General features: G+C 41.3%; 1 protein-coding gene across 2 annotated transcripts in view; it reads right to left on the minus strand.

Annotated features, from left to right (window-relative positions):
- LOC122615023 (putative polypeptide N-acetylgalactosaminyltransferase 9) overlaps positions 1-4,424 on the minus strand; it is a 59,015-nt gene extending 54,591 nt beyond the window's left edge. For both annotated transcript variants that reach the window (XM_043789857.1, XM_043789855.1), the window contains exon 1: positions 3,937-4,424. The gene's annotated coding sequence lies outside the window, so the exon portion shown is untranslated. The remainder of the gene's footprint in view (positions 1-3,936) is intronic.
- Between the last annotated feature and the right edge of the window lie 9,564 nt (positions 4,425-13,988).

The raw sequence follows: 13,988 nt of genomic DNA on the forward strand, positions 1-13,988 counted from the left end.
AGTTTGTGCGATATCGCGGCTGAAACTTCCGCAGGCCCTCGGAGGGCCAGGGAAATGCGCCTAAGCAAGCACAAACACAAAAGCTCAGTCTTAAGGCTGCAGAACAAACCGAACCCTCAACAAGTAATGAATTACGCGTCAGACTTTCCGCACTCCTTTCGTGGCGAGCTGCGAACAATAAAGGAGCCAAAAAGGCAAAGCAGCTGAAAGCAGTTGCCAAAATGTTCCAACAACTTTGAGTTACTCACACTACAGAGTGCTCCAGAATGAATTAGTGTACGTGTGGGTACGAGTGCGAGTACATAAAAGCCTGCTAAAAAGTTTTGTTTTGCATTGTTATCAGGCAAAGGAAGCGGAATTATAAAGGGGCCAGCCAGAAGCAAACAAAACATAAAACATGAAAAATAAACCCGAAATCAGCAGAAGACCAGCACGCCACGCAAGTTTTGACAAAAGATCTCGTTTTGCTTGGTGGAAGGAGTTACGGTTGGGCTTTTGTGCTAAAGGATTCCTCCAAGGAGCAACTTTCTTGAAGAGATAAATTAGTAGGTCAGTTGTAAGTAGATTGTAGAAAAGGGGAAAACCAAAAGAAACGCAGTAATAGGCCAATTGAGAAGAATTGTATGAAAAAGGTATTTACATAAAAATTACTAATTCATTTGCAGAAGAAAGTTGATTAATTCACTACATTACAGTTGATGTATCTTTTTTTAACAAGTTGGTACTTTCCCAAGAGAGAGAAGCACCTCAGGAATGCAAACGACGTGTATCACCTGTCTAGCCAAATTGGATACTTCCATCTACTTCCATCTACTGCCATCTACTTCTATGTTTGTATCCACTCGAAGAACTTATCAGCAGTGCTCCTAACTGGGTTAGGGTTAAGTTTATCAGTGCCGCCCATCCACTTGAACGTGGAAAGCACACTGCATAGCATTTCCGTTTGACAACCGATCCGGGCGGCATTCCCCCCTTCTCCCCTTCCCCTTTTGGCACGCCCATCAATCCCTTCAGCATTCCGTACATTAGATAGCAGCTGGCAATTCGATGCGAAGCCGAAACGTGCAACCAGCCAGAAGACAAAGAATATTGTATAACGCTCTTTTTCCCATGTACCACATTTTGACAACTGTTTTTTGCTCGTTTTTGCTGCAAACTAAACTGTTTTCCTAGTTCTAGTTTTTTGCTTTACTATTTGCTTATACATCCAATAGAGAACGTGCAGACGTGCGAAATTCGAGTGAAGAAGCGGCCGTACGAGAAGAATTGGAACTTCAGCTCGCACCTGCTCGATATTATACCATAACTACGGGTATTATAAGCCATGCTATCACGAAGAGCTGGCAAAACTAAAAAAATAAAAGAATGGAGCCAATGATGTAAGCCCAGTCAAAAGGAATGCTAATACGCGAAGTGATTAATTCATCGAAATTAACATAAATGGCAACAGCTTCAACTTCTGCCGCCTGACCACAGGTGGCCACCTATATCTCTACTCCTTTAGCTTTGGCCCAACCTTTACCCTTTTTTCTGCGCCCAGACGCCAGTGCCCGACATAAATAATTAAATTTGAGTGCCGTTGCTGCTTCTTAATGATGCAGCCAAGCATCAAGCGAGTCAAAGAGCCGCAGAGCCGAAGAGACCTCTGAACTCTGAACTCGGGCATTTTCTCACCTGAAACCCGTTTTTATGAAAATGGAAATGAAATTAAACGCAGAGCTCTCGTCGGCACAGGCAACCCGACGACAAGTGACAGCGATGAAGGTGAATTTTATGAAATTAAGCAAATACTAAATGGGTATATCAGCCAAGAAAAAAGGGTAGAAAAAGGGGGGTTTCCCCTTAACACAAGCGACATTTTCCCTTGTCACAGAAACTCGGTTTAATTGAAATGGCTACATTTGGGAAATGATTGCTGGAAATAAAAATTGTGCAGTAAAAACACACTGACATTTATTGTAGCCACAAAAAGTTTGCATTAGAAAGCGAGCTCTCTGAAATATGATTACGAATGCATATATCATGCGGCTTTAATATAAATATTGATATAATCAGCATATACACTGGGCTAATTGTTTGGTAATAAAGCTATATGATCGCAATGCGCTCCGCCTGACAGATGAGCAATTGTATTTCCAAAGCTAACAAAATATTCCACAGCAATGACTTCCAACTATAGCAAAAGATAAGACTCGTCCCCGAAAGATATACTTACGTATATAAGCAAACTAATCTTATCTAATCTAATTATACACATGCACAACGGCCAAAGACAGTCTCCGCACACAAACCAGTTGAAAATAATACTTGACCAGCTGAACTGGTTCTTATTTATGCCAAAAATAAATAACAATCTAAAATATAATAAAAATTTCTGATTAATTAGACGGCAGTATAGGAGGTGAAGCCACCCATTTCAGCCATGACACCAATCCATGCCACCACAATCAACTGTCTAATCTGGGCGGCTCCAGCTAACGCAGCCAAAGAGTCTTTGATAATTAATATCAAAAGGGGAAATTCTGGCTTGCTGGCGTTTCGTTTGTGCCTGCGATTCTAGGCCAAAGAGTTTTTCAGGATAAAACCAAAACAAAAACCGGCAAAACGCACGCAGCCAGACGGGCAGACAGACCAGCCGGCCAACCAACCAGGCTAAAAGAGTGGGAGTGGGAGTGGGAGTTGAAGAGGTGGCTCAAGTGCTGCCATGGCAAAGCCAGAGGCAAAAACAAAGCGGACCCATTCAAGGGTTTTTCTCGCACAGAAATACACAAATATACAGAAATATACACAAATGTATGAAACCAAACACAGGCACAGCTGCTCGCCGAGCAGAAGGCGACTATAAAAATCAAATGAAATTTATTGATTTTCCTTTGCGAGTGCCTAAAAAAGTCAGCAAAGTCAAGGAAATGCCCAATAAAAAGTAATTTGCAAACAAAACCTCGCATTTCTTCCGCCGCACACAACTTTGTATACCCTCCACATGTACGACGAGGCCAATTTTATCTGGCCCTCTGAAAATTGTACTCCCACTCCGAATGTTATAAAATGAAGTAATTATGGGAATATGAACAGTTTTTTGGGTTTATTTAATTACTTTTTTTACTAGAAAGTTCTTAGCTTGGTGCTCCTAACTTCATAAATTTAGTATTGAAGTTTTAAAGGACACTATCAAGTTATTTTTCATATTTATTTTAGCATTAAAAAATAAGATTAATACCATGTTTTACGAAGTTTATACGATGTTTTCTTATATTGGTGCTCCTAACTTTATACATTTCGTTTTAATGCTTTAAAGGACACTATCCAGATCATTTTTTATATTTATTTTAGCATTAAAAAAGGATATCAAGGATTTAAAGACAGCCTATACATTTTATTATTTATCATTTGAAAAAATACAAACTTTGCGTAGCTCGCTGCAGTTTTTTTCTATGTACAACTATCTCAGACGGAATGCATATTTATGTTTCGCTTTGTTTTTGTTTTTGTTTTCAGCCCGCAGACAAAGTCGAAAGCCCGTTGAAAAGTTGAAAATGAGGAAGTGAGTTTACTGGCGACTGATACTAACACTAACACTAAGACAAGAGCAAGAAGAAGAACAAGAACTGGATGAAGCAGAACAAGAGCTCGAAGAAGAAGCAGAGGCAGAAGAGGTGGCGAAAGAGGGGGAGGCATTGTTAAATGTCGGCCCAAGCTAACGGTGCACGAGCGCACCAAGGCAACAAACAAACAAGCAGCACAGCAAACATGAATGTTTTGTTTGATATGCTGACAGGCGGGAAAGAGATGGCGCCAGTGGGCGGACAGGGAGAGGACGAGAGCAACTGAAGGGAGTGCGACAGGTGCAAGGTGAGTGGGAAAGGGACGGCATGCTGCCGGGTCGCGTGTTTACAAGCACTTCTCCGTTAGTTCTAAGCACAAAAAAAAACTTACCCGCCTTTCGCTCTCCTCTTTGCTCCTTGATTCTGCTGTCAAAAATTCCCAAGTTCCAATTCGAAATGGCGAATTTCACAAAAAAAATTACACCCAGCGGCTGTTTTTTTGTATGCTTTGATTTTTACTCAGTTGCTTTTTGAGCTATTTCGATTAGCATGCTTTAATTTGTGTATGATTTTTTCACACTATCAATTTGTAATTTCTGCTTATTTTTGCCATTTGCATATATGATTTCACACATTGAAAGAAACTTCACAGCTGACTGTGATTTGTTATTGGTGTTGCTGTTGTTGTTATTTCGTTACTTCGTTATTTCACGCACACAGCCAGACAGACACGCACACACACACACCGCTGCGTAGGTGTGAGGAGTGGAAGAGGAAGAGAAATGCAACGGATTCACAATTCACCTTAGCACACGCGCTCTCCCACTCGCACTTACGGACCGACCGCAACCTGCTGATTTGACGGTCAAAAATCGACTGACTATTTCCCATTGCCGTTTTAGCCGGCAACAGTGGCTCGCAACATGTTGGCCGCGCCAGGTTCGATGTTCGATGTTCGAGTTGCAAGTGGGTGGAGGGGGCTGTTGTGTGGGTCACTTCGCTCCTTCTGATAAACACTCGCTGATAAGCCGAGCAAAACACACACGGACACACTGAAAGAGCCTTTGTTGTTGCCCCAGACATTGTTGTCTCCAGCCTGTGAATGACAAATGAGCCCGTATACGCCAAATGGTATATGGAATTTGAAATGGGATTGCGCGAGCGGTCCACCCTTATGGGTTACTGGGCGCGGGGGTGGAGAGGGGTAGGGGGTTCTGTCATGTCGCAAAGACGGGATAAGAGTTTCCCAGAAGGTCCACGCTTTTCATCAGGCGTGTGCTTGAAAAGAAAAGAAAAACTTTGACCACAGGAATCTGTTTTTAGTGCAAACAAACAAAATAAGTACCTAAGTAAGTAAGTAATAAGGCACGCTAAACTAAACTAAAGACCAGACACTTATCCCAAAAATACTTTTCGTGTTCCATATAGATATATAGGAGTGCGGCCTATGCGAGACATTGTAAGTATTACTAGTTTAATCAGTTCTAGTTTAATCTGCCCTACGAGAGTTTATAAAAAATGTAAGTTTGTAGTAAGCGATGAGCGTGTTTGACTGAGCTATCTAGAAACAGTAGTTCAAGTTCTGTTACACTTTTCCAGCATTTAGCTATATCTTAACTTTACACCATTTTCATGTGAGGAACTAGGCTTTTGTCGTACTAACTTTCCTTAGCTTTTTGTGAGCTGCGCTGCTCATCACTGTTGCAACATCGAACAAGTTCGTTCGCTGCTCTTAAGCCGGCTGGCAACGGCAACTCGAACTGCAAGTAGAACGTGTTGGCCACTGCACTTGTCGTTGGCCATCTTCAAATCGGCTTGCACGTGGCTCATTTGCATATTGAAGTTGCTTGCCTTGTTTTTGCTTTTGCGGGTGGGGTGAAGAGTGGAGAGCGATTTTGCCGCAGGGAAGCTTCCATTTTTGGTGTGGAAACCTAATCAAAACTGATATTAATTAACTTTATTAAATTGAAATTTTGTAGAATTTTTTCGCAGTATCTAAATTTTCTCTTGCATGTGACGTAGCAATTGAGATGTGTAAAGAACGGACCACGAAATTGACAATTTGCAACACCAACGGAAGCTGTTTTTCAATTGCTTCGCTTTGGCACCTCCCCCCTATTTTCCGCATTTTCCGCCCGCCGTTCGTTATGGACTTTTCATTGGTTTTGTTTGGCTCTTTCAATTGAAACATGGCCAAGTTTTCGGGACAGCGTGGGTGGTGGGTGCTGGTGGGGCAGATTGGAAGATTGGGAGAATGCGAGGACGACACCAATCAACTTTTTCCTCTGCGCCGCATTTTTCATTAGTTTTTCTTATGCAGCGAAAAAGTTTTCTTGGCCCCAAAACGAGTCCGGAATTTTTCACTGTTTGTTGTCATATATTGATAGCTCAAGTTTCTGTTTACACAACTGCATTTGGCCATATACAATGCATGGCATTGCAAATATTGGCAATCAATGGGTGAGCCAGTGTGATCAGCTTGATATGAAGTACTTTTTCCATTAAGTACCATAAAGTATCAATATAAATAATTTCTAGGTCTCACGGAAATAAGAAATAATATTTTTGCATTTTCTTAATTATATTTCCATTGTTTGTTGTTGCTCACTTAAGTTTATTAAGACTGATATTCCAATTAACGGAACTATCCGCTTAAAACGATGCTCAGTACCCAAACTGCAGGAAAATGCCAATTTCAATACAGCTGTGCCACCTGTGATTTTGATTTGATGGCTCTTTTCGTTGGCGCTGCCAATTTGCCGACCAATTGAAAATGCAATGCACGCCTCAGACAAAAACTCATTTGCAACACTTCACGCAACGCCGGCGATTTCGATTTAGCCAAGATCAAGGGCGATAATGCCCGCAGCAGCAACAGCAGCAGCAACAACTACCACAGCAGCAACTGCAACAGCAAATGCAGCCACAACTGCTGAGGCAGCAACATTGGTTATATGTACATTACATTGCGTGCAACAACGTGCTGCAGATATAAATAGCCAGCGGCATGAGCAACTGGGCCCTTATCCATTTTGGCTGATCTTTACGCACAGGAGGCACCAGCGCAGTAACTGCTGCTGCAACATCTGCAACACAAACACAACACAACACAGCACAAGCTGCACCAACAACAACATTCCTTTCGACATTTAATTAACGATCGCGATTGCAATCAAAGCAGCCATCCCACACCCCGGTTTCCCCTTCCGCGTCGCCGCTTTTGGCCAGGATCCAGGCCAGATTGCAGGTTTGCAGGTTTACTGGTGGCCAGTTAGTTAGTTAGCCGGGCTAAGCTGACAAATACTGTAATTAATTTTAATTGCAGCGATTGGCGCTCGCTTTCCGTCTCATTAAAGACTGCAGGCCCCACGACTGCACTGCTCCCTTTTTCCATGCCTTATGCCGCCTTCAGCTGCCGTTGATTTTCACTATGATAAACCCACCGATTCCGAAGTATGCCCTGGTATTCCGCTCGCCATTCTTGGCTACGTGTTTTTACGCCTAATTGCTGGAAATGTCGCGTGGCAAATATTTTGTCGCCTTCACAAGGGCGCTCGATAAGCGCTGCGCAGCAGGAGGAAAAAACGTATTTTAATAAATACACTGGCACTTGGGAGTAAATAAAATATATATTTAACAAACCAGATTCAGAACAAAAAATCATTTAAGCTAAGGCATAATCTTTCGTTTAAGAATACCATAAATTTCATATGAAAACTGACTTAAAGGTAATTTTATTCCTTTAGTTTCATACTTTCATAACCCGATTATTTTTTCTCTGCAGCTCCGCTCTTGCATATTTTGCAAACACTTGCACTTTGGTTTAATGGAGTATGGCAAGTGCAAAATGGAAATAAAAATGTTCACTTCTCGGGTCCCCGGAGGCTCCCAGACGAATAATCATATAAAACACTTTTCGTTTGCAGTTCATTGAGAGAGCACAAATCCAATTAGATTTCGACTCGGCTTAGCTAGCCGCCACACTTGCCCCCTCAAATTCACTGGAAAACACACCCCGGAAAATACCCGAAAACACACACAAACACACAAATGAAGTGCCGAAAAATCGTTGCATACTTTGCTGCAAAAAAAAATGTTTTCAAGTCAATTTGGCTGCCATAACTCTTGACTCAAGTTTTGTTTCCGTTCATTGGTGTGAGTGAGCGGAAGCTTCCATGTGCGTAAGTGTGTGTGTGCTTAACTGGTGTTTGTGTTAGTTTAGAGAATTTAACTTGTGGGCCGCAGGTCTCCCATTGGGTTGACACACATAAATAGTTTATGCCGCATTGCTGATTATTGATTTTGCAACCAATTAAAATTCCAACACAAACAAGACTGCAAAGCAATGTGATCCCTCTGCGAATTAGGCACAAGCTCACAACTAAGCTAAGGGGCTTAGAACGACATCAAAAGCTCCGGTTTAATTATTCAAATCGAAGCATGTTATGGCAAAAGTTAAACTATTAAGGTCTCATTTCATAAACGACTTTAAGTAAAGGCTAACTTCCTGGGCCATCGTTCAATTTTCCCCTAATTTATGTAATAAATCAATATAGCTAGCAGTTTGTAATTTATTAGTGCTAAATTAAATATACATTTTAAAGCTTCCTATGAGATTAAATTTCGCATTTGTATTCACTCCGCCATAATCAATTCAGTCCACATAGTGTCCTTATTTATCACAGTTAATCATCCCATCAATAGTTGTGTTCATTGCATTTATGCTCAATTAAGCTGCTCAATTATGCCGACCAATCAGGCATTGAAAGGATAAAAACATTTTAATTATTTTTAAAAACAATATTCATGGTAGGAATATGTGCACACACGACGGGTAATTAATCAATATTAAAATCAACCTGATTACGCGAATTTACCGCAGCCCTCCGCCGCCAACTGAGATTAACGTAAACTGTCAAAGTCACGGATATGCAAATATCTATCCATGCCGGAAAAGTTTTTGCCCAGCCCAGCCCAGCACACACAATTAAGAAGCCATAAACACATGGGCAAAAAGCCAGGGGTGCTGTTCTGAATCCGAAAAAAAGCGCTGGCAGCCAAAAGTTGAAAAGTGCAATTTGAAAAACAGTAAATATAAGTCGCGAATGGGGAAAACTAGTGGAGACGGGAGCCAAGGGTTCGTCCCAACACGTAGTTGGCACAGAGTCACGAAAGGTATTCTCACATACGAGTTGCCTCGTATCCTGGCGCAGGATCTCTGCGTGTATGTAGATGAGCGCAGGCAGTGACATGACTTGGCAGCTATTCCTATTCGGATACTCGGATACTCCGAGCTCCTTCCGAAAAAACCCCCCCCTTTCGCTGACAAATGGCCCCAGCAGCGGGGCGTGGCAGTACAGGTGTTTTGCGGTGAAAAGGGTGGGCCAAAAAGTGGGGTAAATGGTAAGATGTATTCGGCCAAAGGTGCAGCTGAGAATGACGAAAATTTATGATGGTCCCCGACTCTGGGGCTGAGTTCTTTATTGAATTGCAAAGGGCTGCGGAAGGGGCCTGCGATTTGTAACCAAGTTGAATTGAAATAACCTGGGGTTATCGCTAGGGTGGCGCTCTAACTGCTGCCAAGTGGATAGGGGTTAATACTGTTGGTTCAAATTGGGTTCTTCCCAATGAGTTGCTCAGCAAAGGTCGTTAATTGAAGGTTAACTTTAAGAAGGGTTAGATAAATGTTCTTGAAAGCATGTCCTAGTTATATTATATTGCCTTTGGGTTGTGGCTGGTAAGTAACTCATAAGGAACTGACTAGTTACGAACTAAAGTGCAAATAAAACTAAATAAATACTTGAACTTAAAAGTTGTGTAAGGGTGAAACAATGAAAGCCTGGGAAGTCAGTTTGTAAGCCACTTAAAGGAACTTCAAGAAGAAACGTGAAACTAAACAAGAACTCAGAGTAGCTGGCCAAAAACAGGGGAAGGATTACAATTTAATTAGCCGCCGGAGAGAAAGATTAAGGAAGGCTCATGGAATAGTTCGCTTCCAGCTCAAGCAGAAATCTCCTCAAAAAGGGTACATATATGTACATCCTTTCACCGGGGGCGCCATTTATTGGAGCTGTGTGAATGCTCTTAAAGCACCTCCACTCACAGGCATCGGCTTATGCACACGCACAGGTATATACATTCATCTGGCTGATGCAGGAGCAAGGACGAACAGACGCTTCAATGTCCTTGCCATGCCACCGCAATCATAATTAGTATCCTGTGAAGACATGTGTGTGTGTGTGTGATGCATGTTATACTCCACAACTCTAGCACTCTGGAGAGTAGTCCCGCACAGTGGCGGCTAACATATTAGTACTTCTAACGTGTCTTTGAAAAAGATTAGTTTCTATACAAAACATATGGAAGATTTCTGATATTTATTTCAAAATTATGACCTTTTGGATTCCTAGCAAATTTCAACAAAATTATTTAAAATTGTTATATCAGCAGTCTAATAAATATTTCTCAGAAAACTTAAAATATAAAAAAAATTGGGTAAATATTATTTTTTTGTTTATACAAGACTGTAGTTTTGCCATGTTTGAGCTAAAATGCTGCAGACGGAAGGCGGCGTCGTTAGCCAGTGATATATTGGCATTTAAGCCGGGTCGGAACAACGACTGGGTGGCAGGCCATATCGCCGGCCTTAGCCAGAGCTTTAAAGGACAGTGAATGAATAATGCCAACCAATTTGCCCAGGTGACAGGTTACGAAAGGACGAACGAAGCGATGGACAGAGGAACGTCCTGCAGCCAAGGACTTCATTAAACTGCAAAAATAGAATTAGAGCACATGGCAAAAGGCCGAGCTGCTTAATTACAGCTTAGACCTCAATTAAAAAGCCCCCAAAGGCGGCTCATCGCTTCGTACAGAGTGTTGGAAAAGCAAACCGAAGAAAAAGTAAACATTTCCACGTTGCCGGACAACAATCCACTTCCAAGTGCCACGGCTCCTTCATCCGATGACTGTAATAGTGGACAGAGGACAGAGGGTGGGTCGATGGTGATGACCATAAAACACCTTGGCTAATTTCCGCAAATTGCACACCCAAAACAAGCCACTGAAATGAAAAAGGAAGGGACAAATAACAAAAGGATAAGAAATCCGGAAAACTGTCGAAAATAAGAGTAGTAAATCTGGAGTGGACTATCCGGACAAGACAAGAAGGAAATGAATTACGTTTAAGAAATGATAATATTGGGGAACAGGAAATGTAAACTCTTGAATGTTAAGATATCTTAGACAATATTTATATGGTATTCTATTGATAAGAGGTATTCATAGTAAACTGGATTAGTATTCAGTGGTCAAAGTCATGAACTCGGAAAATGACGACACATTAAGTAGACATGTTGGTAATCTACTAACGCATAGATAAATGGTCTTAGATCACGAAATGAGACGGCTTTTCCTCATGGAAAAAAGCTTTTAAGCTGTCAGCCTCCAACTGTGCACTTCGTTAGCTATTTGTGGTATTCGCCGATTCGACATTGATGCCTAAGCTAAATAGGTTTATTTCATCCAATGCTATTTCCATTTCAAAGGAACTTAGATAGGCGGTGGTCTTGTTTAAGATGGTATTTATAAATGCTTTCCACCTTTAAAAATATAATATTCATCAAACTTCAAGTTTAATCTACTGCGTAAGTTTCGCATATCCACTATCAACCTTTTGAAAATTATCCTGGTAAAAGGAAAGCAGGATAAACAGAAACACTGGAATCCTTCAGACTTAATAAATAAATTCATGAAATCAAATTCTTCTGCATCCTTTAGGAATCTATGTAAACATCCGCTCGCAACACAGCCACCTAAACCATTTGCTTTTTTTCGGTATTCTGTATCAACAGCAAAAAAGAGCAGTACACCGTGGAGAGATTACGAAACCTAGATTATCGGTCATGTTGGGACCAACTTGGTTTTGTAGTTATCTAGCAGAGTTGCTGCCACATTGCTCCTTGACTCAGCCGTTTCTTCAGCGTCGTCTGGTGCCTCAGCCAGGAAATTTCGAGGAGGAATTGCTAGTAATCCAATGAAAACCGCCATGATTCGCCATGATTGAAGTGCCCGAAATCCATTGACTTCCCAGGTGGACATCGATTGGGCTGGGTGATTGCATAAGCGTTCTCGGTAATGCCCTTATCGCTTTTCGCTTTACTTTAAATTTTGCACGCTCCTCGCTCGACGACGGTATCCGCGGAATACGTGCACTTTCCTCTCAGGGGTGTCGACTTCGCTCGAGTGACGCTATAAATTTGCAGCGCCAAAGTGATAATGAAAGTGTTTCCTTCCGTTTTGGCCAAACAATGTGCCAAGAAAAGCGATGCCAGGCGGGCAAAAAGCCCTATGGAGAAGGGTACAACAACATACATTGGTTAACACGACTGTTAAGATACCCTTTATCCGCGAGTAACAAGTGCTTAATATGATTTGCCCTGTTTATTAGATTTTTTTAATAACAACGAATAAATTGTGGCAAAGTTTTCATTTTAACATACTTGACAAAATAGATCTGGAAAAGAATCAATTGTTTTAAAGAATATATTGAATATTGAAGATAAAAATATTTGTACAAGAACATCTCTCAAAAAACCGACCATGAAATCAACTTTACTCAGTTTCAAAGAGCTGCGTAAAACAAAAATCAGACGGAGGGCAACGTGGCGTATACGCAACTTGGTTACCTTGGCTTCCTTCCGCGCACTTTCTTTCCCTCCTCCTTCGACCATTCATCTTTTGCTCTTTCTCTCCGCTGCGCTCCGTCGCCTTTCACTTGGCTTGTTTATTGTTTTCCGCTGAGCGAGAGAGAAATTCAATTTCGGCGGCAAACACGGAGCAACAAACAAACAAACACAAACACGCGGGTGAAGCAAATGAAACGTAGCAATTGCATCAGTTGCATTGCTTGCAGTGTATGTTCAGCGATTTATGCCTCGGGAAATGTTCCCTTTCTTGAGTTTTCTTTTGTGCCACTTAAAACATTTAATTCAGCATTTAAGCCGTTGCTCTGGACCATCGGTGGAAAATGAAAAATAATTAAAGGCTCTGCCTTCTTTCAAAGGAAGTCAAGGTTCAGCGAAAGAAAAACAAATGCCACGCAGTTTCCCGGTTGCTTTCCACTTTCGGTGGGCAAAGAAAAAAGAGGCTAAAATGACCGACTGTCCTGGGGGAATTTTTTTGGGGAAACTGCGAGGAAAATAGGATGCAGTGGATCGGACTGAAACACTTTGCACAAAATGGCTGCCAGCCAGTTTTAAGTTCTGTTTGCTCACTCCTGAACGCTTTTAAACCCCATCCTGGTGGCAAATGTTGCTTTTGTTATTTGCGTGACATTTTTCCGTTCTGGAAAACTTGAGTGCTGGAGTGGGGGTCCCAGTGAGAAGTTGGCAGAGGGTCACCAAATGGAACTGTTGGGAAACTATGACAAAAGATTTCAGTGGCAAAAGTTTGCAGCAACGTTAATTAATTTCGCGTTCGCCGGAGCCTGAATTTCAAGAACGAGGAGTTCAGAGTTCAAGTCGCCTGCCAAGCCAAAATTCATTTATATGGCGTTAATGAGGTGCGCTAAGATGAAGGTTTCGCCAAATGGCAAGATGATTAAGTATGCCCGGTCTAGGACCAGCAGTCCTTTAAGCATTCGTAATTGAAGAAAAGGAAGAAAAATATAGCTCACTTCTCAATTACTCCACAATTGGCTTACAGCTCGGACTCTTGAAGCACCTGGTTTTCTGATTTACCATACAGAAGTTTTTAAAGCTGGTAAGACTCAAAAGGAGCTTAGTGGCTTATTCACTAGACTAACTTCGGAAACCCTATGGGTTCACCATACGAATACTGTGTTGATTAAATATATATTTGACTGAAAAAGCATTTATTATTAGAAGATTGCAAATTGAATATGAGAATAGGCTTGGATTTGCACAGAATTCAATAACAACTAGAACCAATTTTATTTCCCAAACGAAACAAAACAGCAAACTAGTTAGGTTGAAACTTCCTAACGAAGCATGGAGTGTCGACATGAAGTGTAACTTAGTTTTACTTGCAAGTTCTGCTCTCAAAAATTTAAATCTTGAATTTCCTATAAAGTCTTTCATTAGTTCGTCTCTTAGTTACCATTTGTGCAAAATGAAGATACAAGAAAAGAAGAAAATACACAGATTTCTAGTGAACAGACATCGGATATCCAGAGGAATTTTGATATGCCATCCGCCTTTTTTCTTTGTCCTGAAAACTCTCTAACAATTGTGAGAATGAAAAAACTAGGTACAGCTTAAACTTAAAAGTGGCCTCCGAAAGAGATAATTTCAGGGCATCAAAACTCAACTGATTGCACCAATTAACATATCTGATTTGGCCAAGATGTAAGGAATTCGGAAATCATGAATTTTGTGTATCCAACCAAGAGGAGATGTGTTCACCAGTGCAGTGGTAGACAGATTG

This window comes from Drosophila teissieri, chromosome 2R, assembly GCF_016746235.2.
Source record: "Drosophila teissieri strain GT53w chromosome 2R, Prin_Dtei_1.1, whole genome shotgun sequence".
Taxonomy (NCBI): Eukaryota; Metazoa; Arthropoda; class Insecta; order Diptera; family Drosophilidae; genus Drosophila; species Drosophila teissieri.